The following is a 19,439-nucleotide window of genomic DNA, read 5'->3' as shown; positions in this document are numbered from 1 at the left end:
GGTGGGCTAAGAGGTTAATGAGAAAGTGGAAGGTAGGAGTCTGAGTGTGCTCATGGGTAAATGAGAAGGTGACAATGCCCGTCAGTGTCATGGCTTGCCCTCCACTGGGTGATTGATGCTTCTGAAGGTTACACACCCAGCAAGAGCTCACCATGCCCACCCGGCAGGTGGTTGCAGTGAGGACCACTCATTCCTGTAGGCGACAGTAACTCACAACTCAAGCTGAATGAAGAGAGAGACAGGCATGGAAGGACATTTGTCCCTGACTTTGGGTGATGTAGTGACAGGCACGCAGGATGTATACAACTTGAGCTTGGCTGCGTTTTTATATTATTTTGAATTATTACTCCACTAACAACTTTCCCCCTATGTCTACATTTCAAAATGTGTGTGAACATATGTGCACACTCTTGTGGAGCACATGTAGAGATTGGAGGAAACTTGGGGTGTTGGTCTTTGCCCTCCGTCTCGTTTAAGACAGTCTCTTGGCCACTGTGTATGCCAGGCTAGCTGGCCTGGGACGTTCTGGTTCTCATGCCTTTGCCTCCTATTTCCTATAGGTGCAGGAAATATAGCTGCTTGAACTCTCATGTGCAGGTTCTGGGCATCGGAACTCGGGTGGCCAGGCTAGTGTGGCCAAGTGCTTTTATGCACTCAAATACCTCCCAGCCATAAAAACCTCTTTACAACTATGATAATTATATACATACATTTATGATACAGTTATACAGGGTCAGAGCTTTGCCATGTTGACCAAATCAGTTTCAGGACTCTAAGGAGAGTCACACCACTGTGCTTCTCTTAGCACTATTTACCTCAGAGCTCCTTTCATTAAACAAAAATTCCCTGCCCCCATCTTTGACTTCTAGAAGCCACCATTGCACTCTGTCCCCATCAGTGTGGTCACTTAGGCAATGAATGTGGTCTCATTGGCAGAACCATACAGAATTCATCCCATCAGCTACTGGCTTGTTTCACTCTGCACATCCCCCTTATGGTTCACCCATGCCTTGTCTTATGCCAGAAGACCTTCCTTTTTAGAGCTCAAAACAATAACCAACTGTAGCCATATGCATTGTTTCATATATCTGTTGATGGACACTTGGGTTACTGTTATTGTGAGTAATGCTGCCACACACATCGGTATTCAATGCTTGTTCGTTTTCCTGTATTAAATTATTTTGTGTGTATATCCAGAATATAAATTGCTGGATAATCAAACAATTCTGCTTTTGTGGTTAGTGGACTTACCATAGGTTCCCACAGGGGACTCATGATTTTATAGTCCCACAAATGGAACACAGGGTCCTAGTTTTTCACACCCTCACACCACATGTTTTCCCTTTTTCCTTCCTTTCCCTGTCTTTCCATCCTTCCCATCTATATCAGGTAACTGTATTAGTCAGGGTTTCCATTCCTGGAAACACAAAACATCAGGACCAAGAAGCAAGTTGGGGAGGAAAGGGTTTATTCAGCTTACACTTCCACATTGCTGTTCATCACGAGAGGAAGTCAGGATTGGAATTCAAGCAGGCCAGGAAGCAGTAGCTGATGCAGAGGACATGGAGGGATGTTACTTACTTACTGGCTTGCTTCCCCTGGCTGGCTCTGCTTGCTTTCTTATAGAACCCAAGACCATCAGCCCAGGGACAGCACCACCCACAATAGGCCCTCCCACTTGATCACTGACTAAGAAAATGCCTCACAGCTGGATCTCATGGAGGCATTTCCTCAACAGAGTCTCCTTTATCTGTGATAACTCCAGCTTGTATCATGTTGACACACAAAACCAGTCAGTACAGCAGTGTACTTTAGAGGAATAGAACTTATAGAATAGAATAGGCTGTCATCCAACTATGGCTGTTTACCAACAGGAGTTTCGAGAATCTAGTAGGTATTCAGTCCATGAGGCTGAATGTTCCCCATGGTCTTGAGTTCCCAATCAATTGGGCTCTAAGGCTAGTGAAGGAAGGGATTTACCAGAGAGAGTAAGAGCAAGGAGGCGAAGAGAAAGATATCTTCCTTCTTCAATGTCCTTTATCTAGCTAGGCTGCCAGCAGAAGATGTGACCCAGATTAAAGGTGGATCTTTCCACCTCAAAGATCTTCCTTCTTCAAATGATTTAATTAAAAAAAAATCCCTCACAGATATGCCCAGTTATTTGAATTTGAGTTATTTCAAAAGAAGTCGTGTTGAGAACCAAGAATAGCCATCATATCATCAATAGGCACAGGGTTAGTAGTTCACTGGGGTTTTGATTTGAATCCCTCCAGTGATTTGAGTGTGTGTGTGTGTGTGTGTGTGTGTGTGTGTGTTTGTGTGTGTGTGTGTGAGTGTGTGTGTGTGTGTGTGTGTGTGTGTATGTGCATGCTTGCAAGTGTGACTGCATGTACATTGCTATATGGTCTACATTTTACTAGATTTGGAAATATATTTCACAACGTGACCAAAAAGAGGCTACTCAAAGAAACATCAAAACTTGTGCTGGACTGATTTTTTTTTGTTCTTTTTTTTTTTTTTTCGGAGCTGGGGACCGAACCCAGGGCCTTGCACGTCCTAGGTAAGCGCTCTACCACTGAGCTAAACCCCCAGCCCCTGGACTGATGTTTTGACTGCAGTCCTAGCCTTCAGGAGGCTGGGGCGGGAGGACCTGGAGTTGGAGGTCAACCTGGTGTATAGAGGGAGACATTGTCTCAAAACAAACAAGTCAAAACAAATCCTCCCCATCAGAAGAAAAAAAAAAGCAAAGAGAGGGAGCTCAGCATGGATCAGCTTGTTTGAACTATGAGGAGGTGACAGAGCTTGGCAGGGGCAGTGGCTCACACAGGTATCATACCTTGTTAGAAGCAGGTCTCCTGTTCTTCAGGCACTCACTATCAACCTATGTTTCCTACCTCCCATAAGACTTATGAGGAGCAACTGCAGGTACCATCCATCTTCCAGATACTCTGATGAAATTAATCCAAAGGGCCCCCAGATGAGGCCTAATAGTTGGGGACATCAATGTCTAGCGTGCATCTGACAGGCAGTCCTCTAGTTAGAGCCACGCTCTGTACTTGTATAGTTTCCTTCTTGAGTTCAGAGGTGGCCATTGTGTATTTGGTGGTTTGCTGCGATTACAAATTATTGTGGGTTTGGCATTTGCAACAACACAAATTCATCTAACAAGTCAAGCTATAGAAATCTCATATGTATCTTACTGGGCTAAACTCCTGGAGTAGGTAGGACCGGTTCTTTCTGGAAGCTCTTTCTAGTTTCTCAAGGCTATGTGAATTTTGTGGCTTGTGGTCCCATCCTCCAATTTCAATATCAACCACATAGCATCTTCACAGTACTTCCTCACGTGTCTCCTCTTCTGTCCCTCTTATTTTAAAGATCTATTTAGAGTACACCAGGTTTATTTGGGTAGGTCAGGACAATATCCTTATTTTATAATATTATCGTTATTGTTTTCTTAGTGCTAGAGGTTAAGTCATGGCTTCATACATACAGGATAAGCATTCAGTTACCAAGCAACATCCCAGCCATACTCATTCTAAATCAGCTGAAAACCAAAGTTTAAATCTGTAATCATAACTCATCTTTATATGTACTATATCCTGTTTCTAGGTTCAGGGGACAGGGGTATTGACTTGTATTATTTTTATTATTATGTCCATAATGACAAGGAAAAGGATCATCAGGTTGGAGCTTATGAAAGTCACTAAGAAAGAGGTGACACGTGAACAAATGCTCTTTGTCCATATCTTGACTCTATCTGCCCCTCTTTAACTCTTGAAACAACCATCGTCTTCTCATTGGTAAAGAGGGAATTCCATGGTGGAAATTCTTTATATGTCCCTGAGATTGTTTCTGGGATTTTGAAGAGAACTGGCTGAGAGCTAATGGCATCTAAAGGTGTCTGCATCTTCATACATTCATGCCTACCGGTGTCAATCTAAGAGCATGTCAAGGAGCAGGCCATGGGAGCTTTGCACGGTCAATTTCATCCAATTTATTCAATATGTTCAAAGAGTTTTAGGTATAAAAAGAAAACTTAGGAAGTCCTGGAGATATGTGAGAAGACAAATCTACCAATACGAGAGAATCAGAGGACACTAGTCATTACATGCTAACCACTAAGGCAAATGTAATGAAATTACAGTATAATCTTTTAGTTTAACTTCGGTGTTGGAAAATGGCAGTGCCCTGTGGTCTTGGCTGAAGTATTAATAGTTACAGAGGCTTCTTGGAAGAGGAAAGCCAGGAGGGAGAGATCAGAGGGAGATAGCAGACAGGAGATCTGGGGACATGAGATAGATCTAAGAATATTCATGAGTCAGTAGAGAGGAATGCAAGTCTCAAGATAGTGTGTGGTCCTGAGTTTATTCTAATCTTCCAGAAGGAGAAACCTACTGATTTATTTGCTCAACCCGATGGCAATCTTTTCTTTTCCTGTTTGAGAATTTCATATGGGCATGTAATGTATTTTGATCAAATCTGCATTCCTACCAGCTAGTCCGTTCCTGTTCCCCCACCTTATCTCTTCCAATTTCTCATGTTTTTTTTTAAATAAAACCTATTGAGTCCCTTCCCCTTTGTGCTCTCAGTATGTGCATGAGTGTAGGGCCATCTCCTGGAGCTGAGGAGCCTCTCAGGCATCACACCCCTGAAGAAAACTGAGTCTTTTCCAGCATCCTTGATGGCAATTTTGATGAAACCCAATAAACACTGCAGGGTCAGGGAGAGATCAGAGGGGGACAGCAGACAGGAGATCTAATGTTGGTAGCTGGAGAGAAACATTTTCCACCTCAGACTTGGCTTTAGCTTCGTTCAGATCCCCTACTCTGGCCATCTCTGCTTTGCTCATTTGTTAGTAGAACTGAGTTCCTCTTTCCGTATCCAACCTCTGCCCTGGGCGTGCTCTTTTGCATTCTGCTCTCCCGGTCCACGAGACTCACAGTTGACTTGGCTTTTCACCAGGGATCCTTCCTCAGCACCCCACTCCAGAAATGTGAAGGGAGACATATGGAGAGCGACAAGGTGTGTCACAGAACCCAAAGATTCCTGACATGAAGGTCATCCTGCAGCTTGTCCTTAAAATGCAGATTGTGTAAAAGTTTCTATCTCGGTGGAAAATTACTTAATTAAAATTCATAGGCCCAAGCCCTGTGGGCAGGTTTTTGTTGTCGTTTGCAGGAGAAGGTAGAGAGCTAGAGATGAAAACCTTCTCTTTGGATCGTGAAGCTTTCATTTTTTACAATCTAAACCTTTCTTTTTCTATGTGACCGCATAACGCCATCTACCCTTGAGCTAGCAATCTCTGATCTCTACCAGGGTTCAGGTTACTAGTATAGGGCTGCACGGATGTGCCACACCACCTGGGCTGTCCTTTTTCGGCTCTTAAAGGTGTTTGTAAGATTTGTTTTGTAAAACTGTGTTTGTAAGACTTGTGTGATACAGAAGGGCTTCTTTTTATAAAAATAATGGAACCATTGAATTTAAACCCCTACCTACATATCATTTAAATGTGATGGATGGTAGACCTACTGTGCACTAGCTGGGTGGTTTACATACAAGGTGTCAAAGAGGACACACTCATATGCTGACCCTACAAATGGGTGCAGAATTTTCCAGTCTTCTCGGTTTTTTTTTTTTTTTTTTTGTCTCTGCTTTCCTTTTCAGATGTTTTCTTTTAAAAGGAGTCCAAGGTTAAGAGTGGATAATTTGTTGCATTTGCCCAGAGCCTCTTCTTGTGAAGACTGTTTTCCTGGGCTGTGCAGGGAGGCTTGATAAGGATTCAGCTTTATCTTTGAAAGTGTATGCCCTTTTCTATCTCTGGTGCCTGAAATCTTCCCAGGGTTAATTAACGCTGCTACAAAGTAGAAATAAGAAATGGCAGCTGGGCAGGGGGAGAGGGTGGGGTACGCCACCACAGAGCTGGAAGCAAAAGAGAGGAGACGTCTCTTCTAGTCCAAAAGCTTTTGAGCCATTCACCTGCAGGACAAACTGTGCTGGAACTTCTTACATACTTACTGAAGAAGGCAAAAGGAGATCCAGCTAGGTGCCAGTGTAGTCCGTTCTCTCCTGGTGTTACATTATGACCTTAATGTTGACAGTAACATTGCAGCTAACATCACAGTACCGTGTGAGCACTTCTAGGCATTGTATTGAACGTTTCAGGTCAGGGTTTCTCGGCCACAGAGTGATGGGCAATGGGCTAATTCATTCCAGTAGGGGCTGTACATCTTTAGCAACATCCCTGGTGTCTGATTACTAGATGCCACAAACACCCCTGTTCTTCAAAGTGTGGCGACCCCACATATTTCCAGATGTTTCCAGATAGCTTCAGGAAGGCTTACTACCAGTCTACACGGATCACCTTGTATGAACTCCTCTGTGTGAGAGACACTATGATAGGTGCCATTAGGCCACTATGAAAACCCAAAGGTAAAGAGTTTGCTGTCCTGGCCAAGGTAATAGAACTTTAAGCAATGAGAGGCCTAAGCACACAGCTAAGCAGTCCATGATGGCAAATTCCGTGCTCTTCTTGCCAGTAAGTGACCACTCCAGGAGTGTTAACGCCGTCTTGGCTAAACAAATCCCAGTCATGTTTGTTATCTTGACCACAGAACCAAAAGTGTTAGCAGGCCTTATGCTCCAGACATTGGTCCTTGAGGTACAAACATCTTCAGATGCTGCGTGATCCACAGTGTCCTATTATCTGAAAATATGAGACATAGAGCAGCAACAGTGTGTGTACTGTGCATCACTAGTTTAGCTCTTCTTAACATTTTGTTGGATTTGCTCGAGAACCTAATTCAAAAGGGTTGTATCACAATGATTTCTAGTCGACTTGCCATTGTTTTCCTTCCCAGAGATCACCCTGAATTTGGTTTATCATGTTCATGAATAGTTCCATACCCCATGGCTTGCAGGTGTCACCAATAACACATTGTGGATTTTTGTGTTTGTAAGCATCGCTTGAATGCTATCATGGTGGAATTATTATGCTGTTTTTTCTTCTTAGCGTTAAAATGTTTATTTTGAAATGATTTAAAAATTACCTGGTTTCCTTCAATTGTTACCAACTTACAGTATTGTGCATATTTGCCCAAACCAAGAAACCAATTATTACTACTACTAACTACTACTAATCTTCAGGTTTTATTTAGGTTTTGCTAGTTCCCCAGGAGTGTGTCTCTTTTCTGTTTTGGGATTCAACCCAGAAATAAACCACATTGTATTTACCTACATTCATCCCCACCCCCTCTCTCTCCCTCTCTGTCTCTCTTTCTCCCTTTTCTCTCTTTCTTCCCTCTTCTCTCTCTCTTCCCTCTTCTCTCTCTCTTCCCTCTTCTCTCTCTCCCTCTCTCTCTGTCTCTCTTTCTCCCTTTTCTCTCTCTCTTCCCCCTTCTCTCTCTCTCTTCCTCTCTCATCTCCCTCTTCTTTCTGTCTCTCTCCTCTCTCTTCCCTCTTTCTCTCCTCTCTGAGACATGTTAAACATTTCTCAATGGGTTCAATGGTTCTTATGTATTTAGAATCAACTTTAGAACAGACGATTACTCCCCACCGACATTCTGTTCTGAACTCTACTTCTGCCCCATGCCCATGTCCTCGCTGCCATATGCAAACCGCTGTGGCCACATGCGGTTTGCCTATCTAGAGCTTTCCACATGGAGAGAATCATACACAGCACGGTCCTTCGGAATTGTTCTCACTGGTCCCCACATTCTCAGGACTCACCCATGTTGTATCACAGAGTGACAGTTCATTCCTCGTCACATGTACATTACTGAGCTTGTCACCCTGCCAGTTGGCAGACAGTGGGGTCTGTTTTGCCATGGTGATTAATGCTCCTAGGACCACACAGTACAGGTTTCCAGACACTACTCTTTGGTGCATGCGTAGGAGTGGGATGACTGGGTCTCTTGAATGCTTTGTTTATCAGAGGGAGTTGTCATTTGTTATTCTCGCCACCAGTGTACAAGGGGTTGACTTTTTCAACATCCATTCCAGTGTTTGCTATCTGACTTCTTTCAGAGCCATTGTGATGTAAAGTGATGAAATTGTTTTTAATCCCTGATAGCTTCCGAATGAACGAGACGCCGACTACGATTTATTTATTTATTTATTTATTTATTTATTTATTTATTTAGCATTGGCACGATTACTGGGGGATTACCCCTAAATCTGTTTTTCTATTTGCTTGAGTGTTACCTTTCTAGCTGCTCTCCCCCAAGTACTTGCTGTTTGAGTCTCTCCTGGGTCACTTCTGCTCCAGCAGTCTATCCTGTGGGGGAGGGGATCTTTCATTATGGCTCCTGCTCCTGGTCCAGCACATCTAATGGAGACTTTCAGTCCTCTCTTCTTTCTCCTATCCTCCTTTCACCTTCTTTTCCTCTCTCTTTCCTCCTTGTGGTCCTTATCTGAGACCCCCCAGCCTGATAACTGAAATTCTGACCTTTCTATTCTCCCCAGTAATTGGCTGTAGCCATTTTTATTTAACCAATAGCTTTAAATGGGGGAGCAAGGTTTATATAGCAACACTTGGTGTTTGTGAAGCAACCAGAACTTGGGGATCAGAATTTAGCATTTGAATACATAGCAGCACACGACCAACCCCTAACATTGTGTAATGCATGTGAAATGGTATGCTGTTATAATTTTGATTTTAATATTCCTGAAAACGTCCTTCAGGCTTTCTTACAGAAGCCTAATCTTACAGAAGTGTTTTCTTAATTGAGGCTTCCTCCTCAAATGACATCCTAGTTTGTGTCATTTTGACATAAAATTCACTAGCACTGTAATAACTGTCTGTCTATCTATCTATCTATCTATCTATCTATCTATCTATCCTTTTGTAACTGTCTTCACTTGTCCCAATGCTTTTAGAACTCATCCATGCTGTATCAAGGATTAATAATTCATGTTTTAGTGTTTGGATTATATTGGTATCATATAATAAATATACAAACATGATACAAACGAATTTCCATTCATCCATCCATTCACTGGTGAACATTTTATTCTAAGTCTTGGATGTTGTAAATTGTGCTGCCCTAAATACGAGAGTGCAGGTATGATTTGGAGGACAGATCTCATTTCTTCTGGATATACACGTGCCAGTGGGATCGCCAGATGGCAAAGGTTTGAAACGAAATGGAATCTTATTCACTTACTCTTCCTTTCTTTTCTCCCAGTATTGTTTCCGAGCTATACTTAGCCAGACTTCCACGTTTCACAAGTTAACACCGTGTATTATCTCATTGTAAACATTTAAGATTATTTTCGTATAATGGAATTTTATTCACTGTAAGGAAAAATGAAATTGAATTTGCCAGAAAGTGGATGGAACCAGAAAGTAGATTAGGTGAGAAAACCTAGGAAGAGAGGGAGGGAAGGAGAGAGGGAGGGAGGGAGGGAGGGAGGGAGAGAGAGAGAGAGAGAGAAAGAGAGAGAGAGAGAGAGAGAAGGAGAGAGAGAGAGAGAGAGAGAGAGATTGCATGTTCTCTCTCTCACTCATAGGCCCTACCTTCTAATTTTGAATATGTATATTGGATATGATAAACACCCCAACCCCAGAGAACCATGCATTTGTTCTGCCAAGTATTTTGTTTTCCTAGGCCAGAATTGAGTTCAAGGACAAATGTCTCTTCAGCGTCTTTCCTTATCTTCAGGGTAACGAATGCTAAACAAGTCACATTTTCTGTTTTTTTTTATTTATTTTGTTTTGTTTGTTTTTTTTTTGCCCCCACCTAGACAAGGTTTCTTCATGTCATAACCCTGGCTGTCCTGGAACTTGCTTTGTAGACCAAGCTGGCCTCAAAGTCACAGAGATCTGCAAGTGCTGGGATTAAAGGTGTGCACCACGACGCTTGGCACATACTCTGTTTATTTCAGTAAGATACCCACTTTCCAAACAGCTGAGGTCTCCTGTGACTACTGTCTTTTTCCTTTACGATCTACCTTCTAAGCAAATCATGCTTTCCCCCCACTGTAATCAAAGAGGAATGTTGACAAGGGTGTGGGAGGCAGGTGATTGGCAACCTCTCAAGAAAGAAACTTTCACATCCTCTGACAGGATGTTGAGCAAAGAAGTCACACAGGAAGAAATCAGAGTCTCACACGTGCCCTCAAACACCCACGCTCACATCAGTACTCCCCACTGTGTAAGTCAGAGGCCTTTCCTGACAGCAGGGCTTTGGCAAAGGCTTGTCTTGTCTCACGTCAGCCCCACCCTGCTCCAGGGACTCAACTTTCACATCAGCAGTGGCCCATATTTTGAGATACCCGACGTTATCAAGAATGCCCAAAGAAAGTGGAGAGGATGTTGTTCCCTATGTGAAGCCAACAAACTTTGTTCTTTTTTTGGGGTGCTGCTTAAAGGTGGGAGAGAGAGAGAGAAGTATTGTCTTAGTGACTTGCTGGTTATAGGATCCATTAATCCAGGCACTTGCTGGCTATAGGGTCCTTTCATCCAGAGACTTGCTGCCTGCATTTGTCATTTCTTTTCAATTATCATCATTTCCTAGTCGATAAATTGACATTTCACTCTGGTTAGGAGTCTTCTCAGTGGGAACTGAGGTGGGAGTTCACTTTTCCTTACTTTGCTCATTCACTGGAGTGGTTCTACTAAGAGATGCGGCCTTGTTGGAGGAAGTGTGTCACTGGGGGTGGGCTTTGAGATCCTCCTCCTAGCTGCCCGAGGACAGTCTTCTGTCTGCCTTCAGTAAGGCAAGATGTAGAACTCTCAGCTCTTCTAATGCCTGCCATGCCTGCCTGGATGCTGCCATGCTTCCTGCCTTGATGATAACGGACTGAACCTCTCAAACTGTAAGCCAGTCCAATTAAATGTTGTCCTTATAAGAGTTGCATTGGTCATGGTGTCTCTTCATAGCAATGGAAATCCTAGCTAAGACATGGCCATATTTTGTACTCTGTAATTCTTCATGAAGAGTGCTATCCTGGTCACTGGGGCAGGCTCACCAGCAACCCTGGAGTATATCCAGAGGCTAGTGTAATTGTTTTGTTCTCTAGTTATGTCAATCAAGACTATCTATAGATGAAGTGTCCCCAGACAAAGCTGGCCACTTCCTGTTAAAAGCCACTGTTTCCCATTCCTTGAATCATGAAGGAAATGGTTGTGCATGACCAATTGTCTAGTATTTGTACTGTAGTGCAAACAAACCTGTGATAAAATATTTCACCAAAGGCAACTTAAGGGAGAGAGGGATGGTCCAGGGCCATGAGAGCAGAAGCTTGAGGTAGCTGGACCTATTGTATCTGCAGTCAGGGGTGGGAGAAAGGTGAGTGCTGGTACTCAAGTAGCCTCCTTTTATGCTGCCTATGATCTCAGCCCATTGAACTTGGTTGTCTATGATCCCTGACCACATTCAGGACGGGTTTTCCCAGCTCTGTTAGCCTAGTCAATACTCTCTCAAAGACACACCCAGAGGCTCATTTCTTCAATTCTAGAACTTATCAAGTTGGCGTTCCAAATTAGCCATCGCATACAGCTTCTTGTTCCTTAAAAAGAATCACATGTAAGTATTGAGCTAATCAATTTTGCAGAGGGCTGTGAGATCCCAAACTGAAAGCAGTTATAAGGCACCAACTGTTTGTGATCAAGATTTGTGTCTTTTTATTTAGTGTTACGATATGGCCAAGGTTATGTAATTTACTATCAGAAGGTGTTAGGAGAGCTCATTGCATGCTGAAATAGAAATATATGGTAGATACAGTAATATATCTATTGCACATATTTTAACAGGGAGCCACCCGTTCTTGTTTATTGCCTATGTTATATGAGGGTGAATTATGAGATCTCACAGAAAAGGCGTATCTCTTTTTATGAAGTCATATTTCAGAAATAGTGGATGAATTGATCGGGAGAATCTTCTCCTTTTTTCCAAGGCAGCACAGGACTCAGGGTAGCTTGGGAATTTGGATGCTCAGAACCATTTCTCTGCCAAGGGGAGCACTGACATCAAGAATATAGAAGGCGAAAGAAGAGAAGGCTAACACTTTTGTCTTTATTGCTGTGGTCTAGTGTTAAAAGCCAACAAGATTCCAAAGTGACAAGACCATGCCGAGGGATCAGGCAACTTGATCAGGAAGGTTCTTTGTGGGAGATTCATTCATTTTCTCATTTTATTATTTGAAAAACTGACCTAGAAGGCTATTATTTACCTGACAGAAACTGCTTCAGCTCTGATGGTTAAAGACACATGCTGCAATTTACTGGGTGTTTATCACGTAAACCACACGGCACAGAGCTTGGCACCTGGTGATTATGCTGCCAAAATGTCAGACGCTTGGCCTGGAAAGTTTCATTGAGCCTTTGTGTTAGCCTTGAGAGACCCATAGAGTTGTCACCGTTTGAGAGATGCAGAACGGAAGCATTGAGTTTAAACAAGGCATTGATGGGTCAAGACACAAAACCACGTCCTTCCGATCTCTAAGTCACTAACGCCTGCACTGGTGATGTGCAATACAGTAGCCACTAGTGACGTGTCACTAGGGAGCAAGTAACCTGTGGCCAGTCAGAACTACATCCTGTACATTTGATTTCAAACATAGTCCTAAACTGTAAAATACCAAAGAGTTTTAATATGCTGGAACTGGAAAATAAACATACATTATTGAAATTAATTCCATCTATTTCTTAAATTGCTGCCAGGCATATTAAGCTTTGCCGTGTTTCTGTAGGACGCTGATGCCAGCCCTATACTGAGGCTGACCTTCTGTACTTTCTGCCTCAGTCGAACAGGCAAGCCTTCAGCATGCTCAGCTCACCTTATTGAAAGCCCCACTAGAAGCTAAAGGAGAGAAACAACGATAGAAATTCCCAGGAGATCCCTTCTAGCCAGAGTTGAATGCACTTTTACAAACTAGAATCACAGACACAGAAGGCAACAGTTTCTCCATCGTTTTTCCTCTCCTTTGCCTATCCCTTGCTTTGTTCCCTGCTCCATCAACAGATACTGGGAACACTTAGAATGGTCTAAGAGTAAGCCTAACACTGAGTGGTTCCCATTATTACAGAATCCTCTCCCTAATAGAATTGATCTATCTCACTAAGGCTGCGTTAATTAAGGATGTGACAGTTTAGATGACTTAAGCAGTACAACTTTTCCTCCTCACTTTGGAAGCACGAACTGTGGCGTCAAAGCATTGCCAGGGTTGATGCCTTTACTTTTCTTGCTTGTAGATGGCTGTCTCTCAGGCTGCCATCTTGTTCCCCCCAACCCCCACCACTACGCATCTGTGTCCAAGTTATTTCCTTCTCTGGATATACTAGTTCTATTGGATCAAGACCCACTCACATGACTTTGCTATGACTTGATCATCATCATGAAGGCCTCATTTCTAAAATCATTACACTTTGATGTCCTTGGGTCAAGACTTGACCACGTGAATAGTGCAGCTCACACCATGAAGTGAGTACTGTGGGCACATGGGAAGTGGAGCAGCTAATTCCTAATGGATTGTGTGGAGAGTGGGGTGTGTGCCCAGGGGAGTTTATACAGTTGAGGTGGGCCTACTGATCTCTGCAAGAATAATTCCTCTTTGTCTTTGATCAAGTGAGCTGCCTCCGCTCTCAGTATGGGCAGAACTTGATGAAGCTATGGATGGCTGCTAGAATCCAACTGTCTCCCTTCATATACTGGAATAGTAATCTCCAAGTGAGCATGCATAGAGCATACAATCTGACAGGGCTGCTGATCTTCTGAAACGAAGAGACGCTGGAGACTGCTCTCTAAATGCATGAAGGGGCCATGTTTACACACACAGAGAGAAGGCAACTGTTCACAGACAGGGAGAAAGACATTGAGAAAATTAATCTACCAGCACCACCCATCTTGAATTCCCAGCCTCCAGAACTTTGAGGCAACACATTCCTGGTGGGAAGTGATCACTCTATTTTGTATCGGAAGCGCCAGCTGATGAAGTCAATAGACTTCCTCAGTCTTACAGATGGTCAGTGTTCTTTGGTAGCTTAGCAGAGCCAAACACGGTGAGTTGCTGAAGAAGCCACGGCGCTCAGGAAATGGTGGTAATGCTAGCAAGAATAGCTAATTACCACCTAACATGGAACCACTGTGCCTTTGACTGGGTTTCACGATAAAGCAACGACTATTGTTTTTATGGTTGTCTGGTTCGAGCTAGGGTGTGATTAAACTTGGAAGTATCTCAGGCCCCACCAGCCTTCGAGGAGTTAAGCTGTGTGTGAGCATGAGGAAGGGCACTAGGAGTTCAAGTGTAGCATCCGTGAAGCCGCTGGGTTCCAGCCGGGCCACTCAGCAGTGTCGATGTTTCCACAGGGCTGAGAAATATGTACTCTGGGGTGAACGAGTGTTCAAGGTTTCAGACACCAGAACAAGGGCAGGTCACGTTAACAACAAAAGGGAAAGTCTGACTAAGTCTCTGTGCTTGATTAGGGAGTAGATGGGAGTTAAACTCATTTGATTTACTGGAAAATGTTTCCAGGCTGTGGTGAAGTCCCCAGACAGAGGTGAGTGTTGAAAAGATTAACTGGAGAGAGAGGACATGACTGCCATTTTATCGTGAGTTGGTGGAGGTAATGCCTTGGTCTATAGGGTCGAGGGTGGAGGGTTTGGGGGGTAGTGTTGATTGCCGGTTAGAAAGCAGACTTTTAGGTTTTAGTGCTTTTAGAAAGCACACTTAGTTTTAGTGTGGAATTAAGACAGTCCAGGCAGAGAAGAGAGAAATTGCAGAGCCCTGAAAGACTCTAGCCTGATCCATCAGTGCTTGCTTTTTGGGCAGGAGGTGGGGATGGGAGATGCTTTTGCTAGAGAAAGAGAAAGGGATAAAGCCAAGAGACACAGGAGAGTGGTGTGAAGGTCTCCCACACCGTGCTAAGCAGCCCGGACTCTGTCTCATGGGCAGTGGGAAGACAGGATTGTGGCTCTGCTTCTCTAGTTGTGAAGAGGTTGGAAGGGGAGACAGGCTAGGAGAACCAGCCCCTTCAGAAGTGCAGGGCAGTGGTATCCGTAGCAGGGTTTCTAAAAAGGGTAGAGTTTTGCCACACGAGCTATCGGATGGGAGAACATTGTAAAAAAAAATTCTCTTATTTATTTATAGCCTAAAAGTGAAACTTTTTTTTTACTGGGGTTTATCTGGAGGCATGCACAATTATGTCTCCCACAATCCATAGTGAGCTACTCCATTTGTCACACAGGACCTATGTATCCCGAGGCATGAACAGAGGCTTCCTGGTGGCTAACAGCAGGAGCCCTGCTCTGCTGGGTTCTAGTGAATTGCAGCTCTCTGTACATTTGCCTGATTAAATGGATTCTCAGATTATGTTAATATGGTTACATCTCACTCAATATGCACAAAGATGGGGAAATGGTTTAAGAGTTCTGAGATACAGCTTGGGATTGGAGATGGCACTTAGCATAGACAGGAAACAGCACGGGCAAGTGGGGACCACACTTCTGCTTCTGTTAAGTGTTTCTTGAGGCAAACACAGTATGGTATAGTCACCCAGCAAGAAGCTGGCCTCAATGTTGAAATCAAGATATTTATTTCAAATACGAATTTATATCCCCCGGTTCTAATGCTAAATCTTCCCCTGAATGTATAAATAGGATACATGGTGATTAGTACGCATATTATTTACTTCTTTATTACATCTTTTTAAAGTATGTTTTTTTGGGGGGCTGAGGAGATGGCTCAGCAGTTAAGTGCGCATTGTCTGTTCTTTCAGAGGTCCTGAGTTCAAATCCTAGCAACCACATGGTGGCTCTAATGGGATCTGGTGCCCTCTTGGCATGCAGATAGAGCATTCATACATACAAATAAATAAGCAAATAAGTAAATCTTTAAAACAAATGGAATCCTTTTTTTTTTAAATGTTTTTGAAGAGTACTGAGACTTGAAGACAGGGCTTTATAGATGCTAGGCAAACATCCTTCCAATAACCTATGTCTCTGGCAGTTATAATACCTGTTTTCATGTATAACATACATAATATTGTTAGAACAATGACTCAGGGACATAATTCATGACTAGGTAAACACACGTTACTAGGGATTGATTATTTAACTTTTTTTGAGTGGATTTTCAGTTACCTAAGTTTGGAGATTTGGGTAACAAACTACGAGGAGAGTATTAGGGCTGTGGGTGGCTGATTTCCTCCTGAGTGTCCTTGAAGTGTATTTTGCTTAGCAGTAATCAGCTGATGATTATCTGCCCTCTCTAATGTACCTGTCCTGCACAGCTGGAGGCCCCCAGCACTGGTATGGGGACTCTTTTCTAAAGCATCTCTTGTCTTTCCTGAAAGGTACAGAAATTGTGTCCTTGGGCTAGGAGTTTGTGGGAAAGGTTGTCACTGTCACTGTTTTACAAGGCCTCTCAAGACTCAAGGCACGGGCAGGGCTCAGCTGCAGCTCAGGGTGGATGGGAACTGCTGCCGAGCTCCTGGAGGGCTGGCTAAGTGATGCTTCATTTTTCCAAGGATCATAGACATCCCTTTGTCCAGTGGCCAGCACCAGGACGTTATGACTTTGAGGTAACCCAGAGGTTCCCCTTGTTCTCTGTGACCCTGACATCCCAGGGAATCTATTAGCAGACAAGGGCGAAGACTCTAGATTTTGAAATAGAACCTCCTTGGTTTAGCGACTTCCTACTCTTGTTCAAGCCCAAATCCTTTCTTCTTCCAAACAGCATATACTTTTTGTGACACAGCTCGGGATGAGGTGTACAAAGGACAATGGTCCGTCCCATTGTCACTCCTCTCCCAGGGTTTGGTGCCTTTCAGCCTATCTGTGGGTTTGGAGACGGAGGGAGGAAAGATGCTTTCCTTCTCTTTAGTGAGCACCAACTCTAGGACCAAGGTCAGATCAAAGTGTTATTCTAAAGTAGAAGAACCTACGAATGGGTAGAGTTAGGTAGACACATTTTAGAGGGAGACATAATTGAAAAGCCAGATACACGTTACCGTCCATCCTTTCAAACAACAGCCGGATTTGCTATTTCTCCTTCAGCTTCTTGCTGTGCTGTAGATTCTGCCAGATGAGGCGGGGAGGCAGCATCTTAACCGTCCAGTGACTTTGTTCCAGACAATGTGGGTCTACCCTGGCGCTCAGGTTGCTAGGTCAGTTCCCACTCAGCCAATACTGCCCTGAATGAGAGGGGCCTACTGGGTATGAAAGTTGGGAATGAACATCGGCTGCTTATGTCACAATAGGGAGATTATTGGCTTACTCCACAGGAAATGCCTATTGTGGGGTCAAGCTGGGCCCCATGGGTCTCCTTGCCTTGAGCACTTCTACCTTTGCTCCCACCCCCTCATCTCCTTTCGGTGAAGCCCTGCTGTTGGAACATCTACGTGATCACATTATAATTTCAGTCTCCAGTCTGGAGAAAGAGTAACATTGTTCCTTCCAGAACCCCTAAGTCAACTCTCATGTAGTATTTGGGTGGTGTTTTCTGGGGGACTCAGCCCTGTAACCAAGGAATGTGAAGCTCTGATTGGCCACACCGGGTTACCTGCCTCTGGATGTGGTTGATCAGGTCCTATCTAGCCACGCAGAGTGGGTTTTTCCACTGGAAAGAATGTTTCACTAGTAAGAAAGAGTGGTTAGGCCAGAAACTGAGTTCCCTGGTGGTGACTTCTAAGAAGTTCTTTATTACCACATCTGGTCACTAGGTTATTAAAACAGAGAAACCATATTAATAACCCATAACCTAAGATGTATGAACGTATAAGATGCATTATCACAAGCTAGGCATTTGCCCACAGCTTTTGCATTCCTACGTTTAATGCGTATAAGCAATCCGACAAGGTATGCAGAACAACTACTAACATAGAGTCTCGTGGTTAGGGGCTCATCCAAAGTAGCACACAGACACTCAGCCTCTTCTGAGACTTGACCAAGTCAGCTCTTCCACCATCGTCCTCACGGGTAAGATGGTGGTTGTGACTTACCATGACTGTGGAACTTAGTCATGAGTTGGAGGATGTTCTGAGGTAGAAACTGAAATATGAAAGCAGCACTCCCAATACCCAGGCTTCCTTAACTTGTAAACTATCCTGTATAAAAAGTTAACATAATAATTGTACACATGTATGAGTTATAGCATGGTATTTCAACACATGTAGGCAAAGGCCATTGAACAAACTGGGGTATGGCATTTTCAATTTACATTTTCTTTACATTTAGAACCTTTGAGCACCTGCTTTTCTAGCTCTTCTTAAATACCCGAAAGGTCTTTGTGAACTGTGCAGATTCTCTTCAGGATGGTTAGTTATTCACCATGGGGCCTCTTGGCATTTGGGACCTGCTTCTGCTGTGGTCCTGGGCCATATTCAATCCTATTTTCCCTTGGTTCTCTATTAGTGGTCGGCAGAGAGCCACCCTGTTATCGGTGGCTTCAGTACACTAGCTTGGTTCTCTTCTCTTCCACTGGCCAGGGAGGTCAATTTCCTTGCCCTCACTCAGCCTTGTTTCTGATCTTTATAGACTGCTAGGGTGTGTCCTGGGCCTGGAGCAAGCACAGGCAGCATTTCCTGGTTGCTGCCCCCAGACTTTCTATCCACTGGCACATCATGAATGAATGGGGTTCTGGACGGTAGAATCCTACGCCTGGGTCCACACTGTGGGTGGAGAGACTGGATAAATCTATCTACTCTTCAGTCTCAAGTTAATTCTAGAAGCTGAGGGGACCCAAAAGCTTCGCTTTTCAAGCGTATCAATGAAGGGCTCAAATCATAGTTACTGTGTGGATTGCTTTGGTAGCTGTACTGTCATTTGCAAATATTTTTGCTGAAGCTTAGTGTAACTCACTGAAAGTCTTCAACAAATGCTTTTTAAGAAAATTTTTTTTTGTGTGATTATAATCACATTTCTCCCTTCCTTTTCCTCCCTTCAAACTCCCCCATATAGCCCTCATTGCAAATTCATGGCCTCTTTTTCATTAACTGTTATTGCATGCATAGATGTATGTCATATGCATATACATATGCTCATACATATATTTCTAAATGTAAGACACATGGCCTGTAGAATATCACTTGTATGTATGTTTTCAGGGATGACCATTTGGTATTGGGTAACAAATTGGAGGGTTATTTTCTTCCGCTCTTAATATCCCTTATTTGCCCATAGTTCTTTGTGTAGGGTTGGAGCCTCCTCCTCTTTTCCTGCCCACTTTGTTCTCCTCATGTTTAGGCAAGCATGTTGGCCAGACTTTATGGGTGTAACTTTGGGTGTTGCTAGGAGACGCGGTCTTACAGCAAACTTCCTGATCTGGCTGTTTTAGTCTTACTACTCCTTCTGAAATGGTCCTCGAGCTATAGGTACAGGCATTTGTAGTTACCTTCGTTGGGACTGGACCCCACTCTGCATTTTGATTGGTTGTGGTTTTATAGTGGTCACTCTCTATCACAATGAGAAGTTTCCTTGATGATGTGGGAAGACTATACTTAC

At 43.5% G+C, this 19,439-nt stretch overlaps 1 long non-coding RNA gene across 1 annotated transcript in view; it reads right to left on the bottom strand.

The window, feature by feature from the left end:
• Positions 1–17,168, bottom strand: part of LOC134483049 (uncharacterized) — a 31,397-nt gene extending 14,229 nt beyond the window's left edge. Inside the window, exon 1 of the long non-coding RNA XR_010059881.1 lies at positions 16,949–17,168. This is a non-coding gene — a long non-coding RNA (uncharacterized LOC134483049). The remainder of the gene's footprint in view (positions 1–16,948) is intronic.
• Positions 17,169–19,439: the final 2,271 nt, after the last annotated feature.

The sequence above is a fragment of the Rattus norvegicus genome, chromosome 18 (assembly GCF_036323735.1).
Source record: "Rattus norvegicus strain BN/NHsdMcwi chromosome 18, GRCr8, whole genome shotgun sequence".
Classification (NCBI taxonomy): domain Eukaryota; kingdom Metazoa; phylum Chordata; class Mammalia; order Rodentia; family Muridae; genus Rattus; species Rattus norvegicus.
This window is presented reverse-complemented; position numbering and strand designations above follow the sequence as displayed.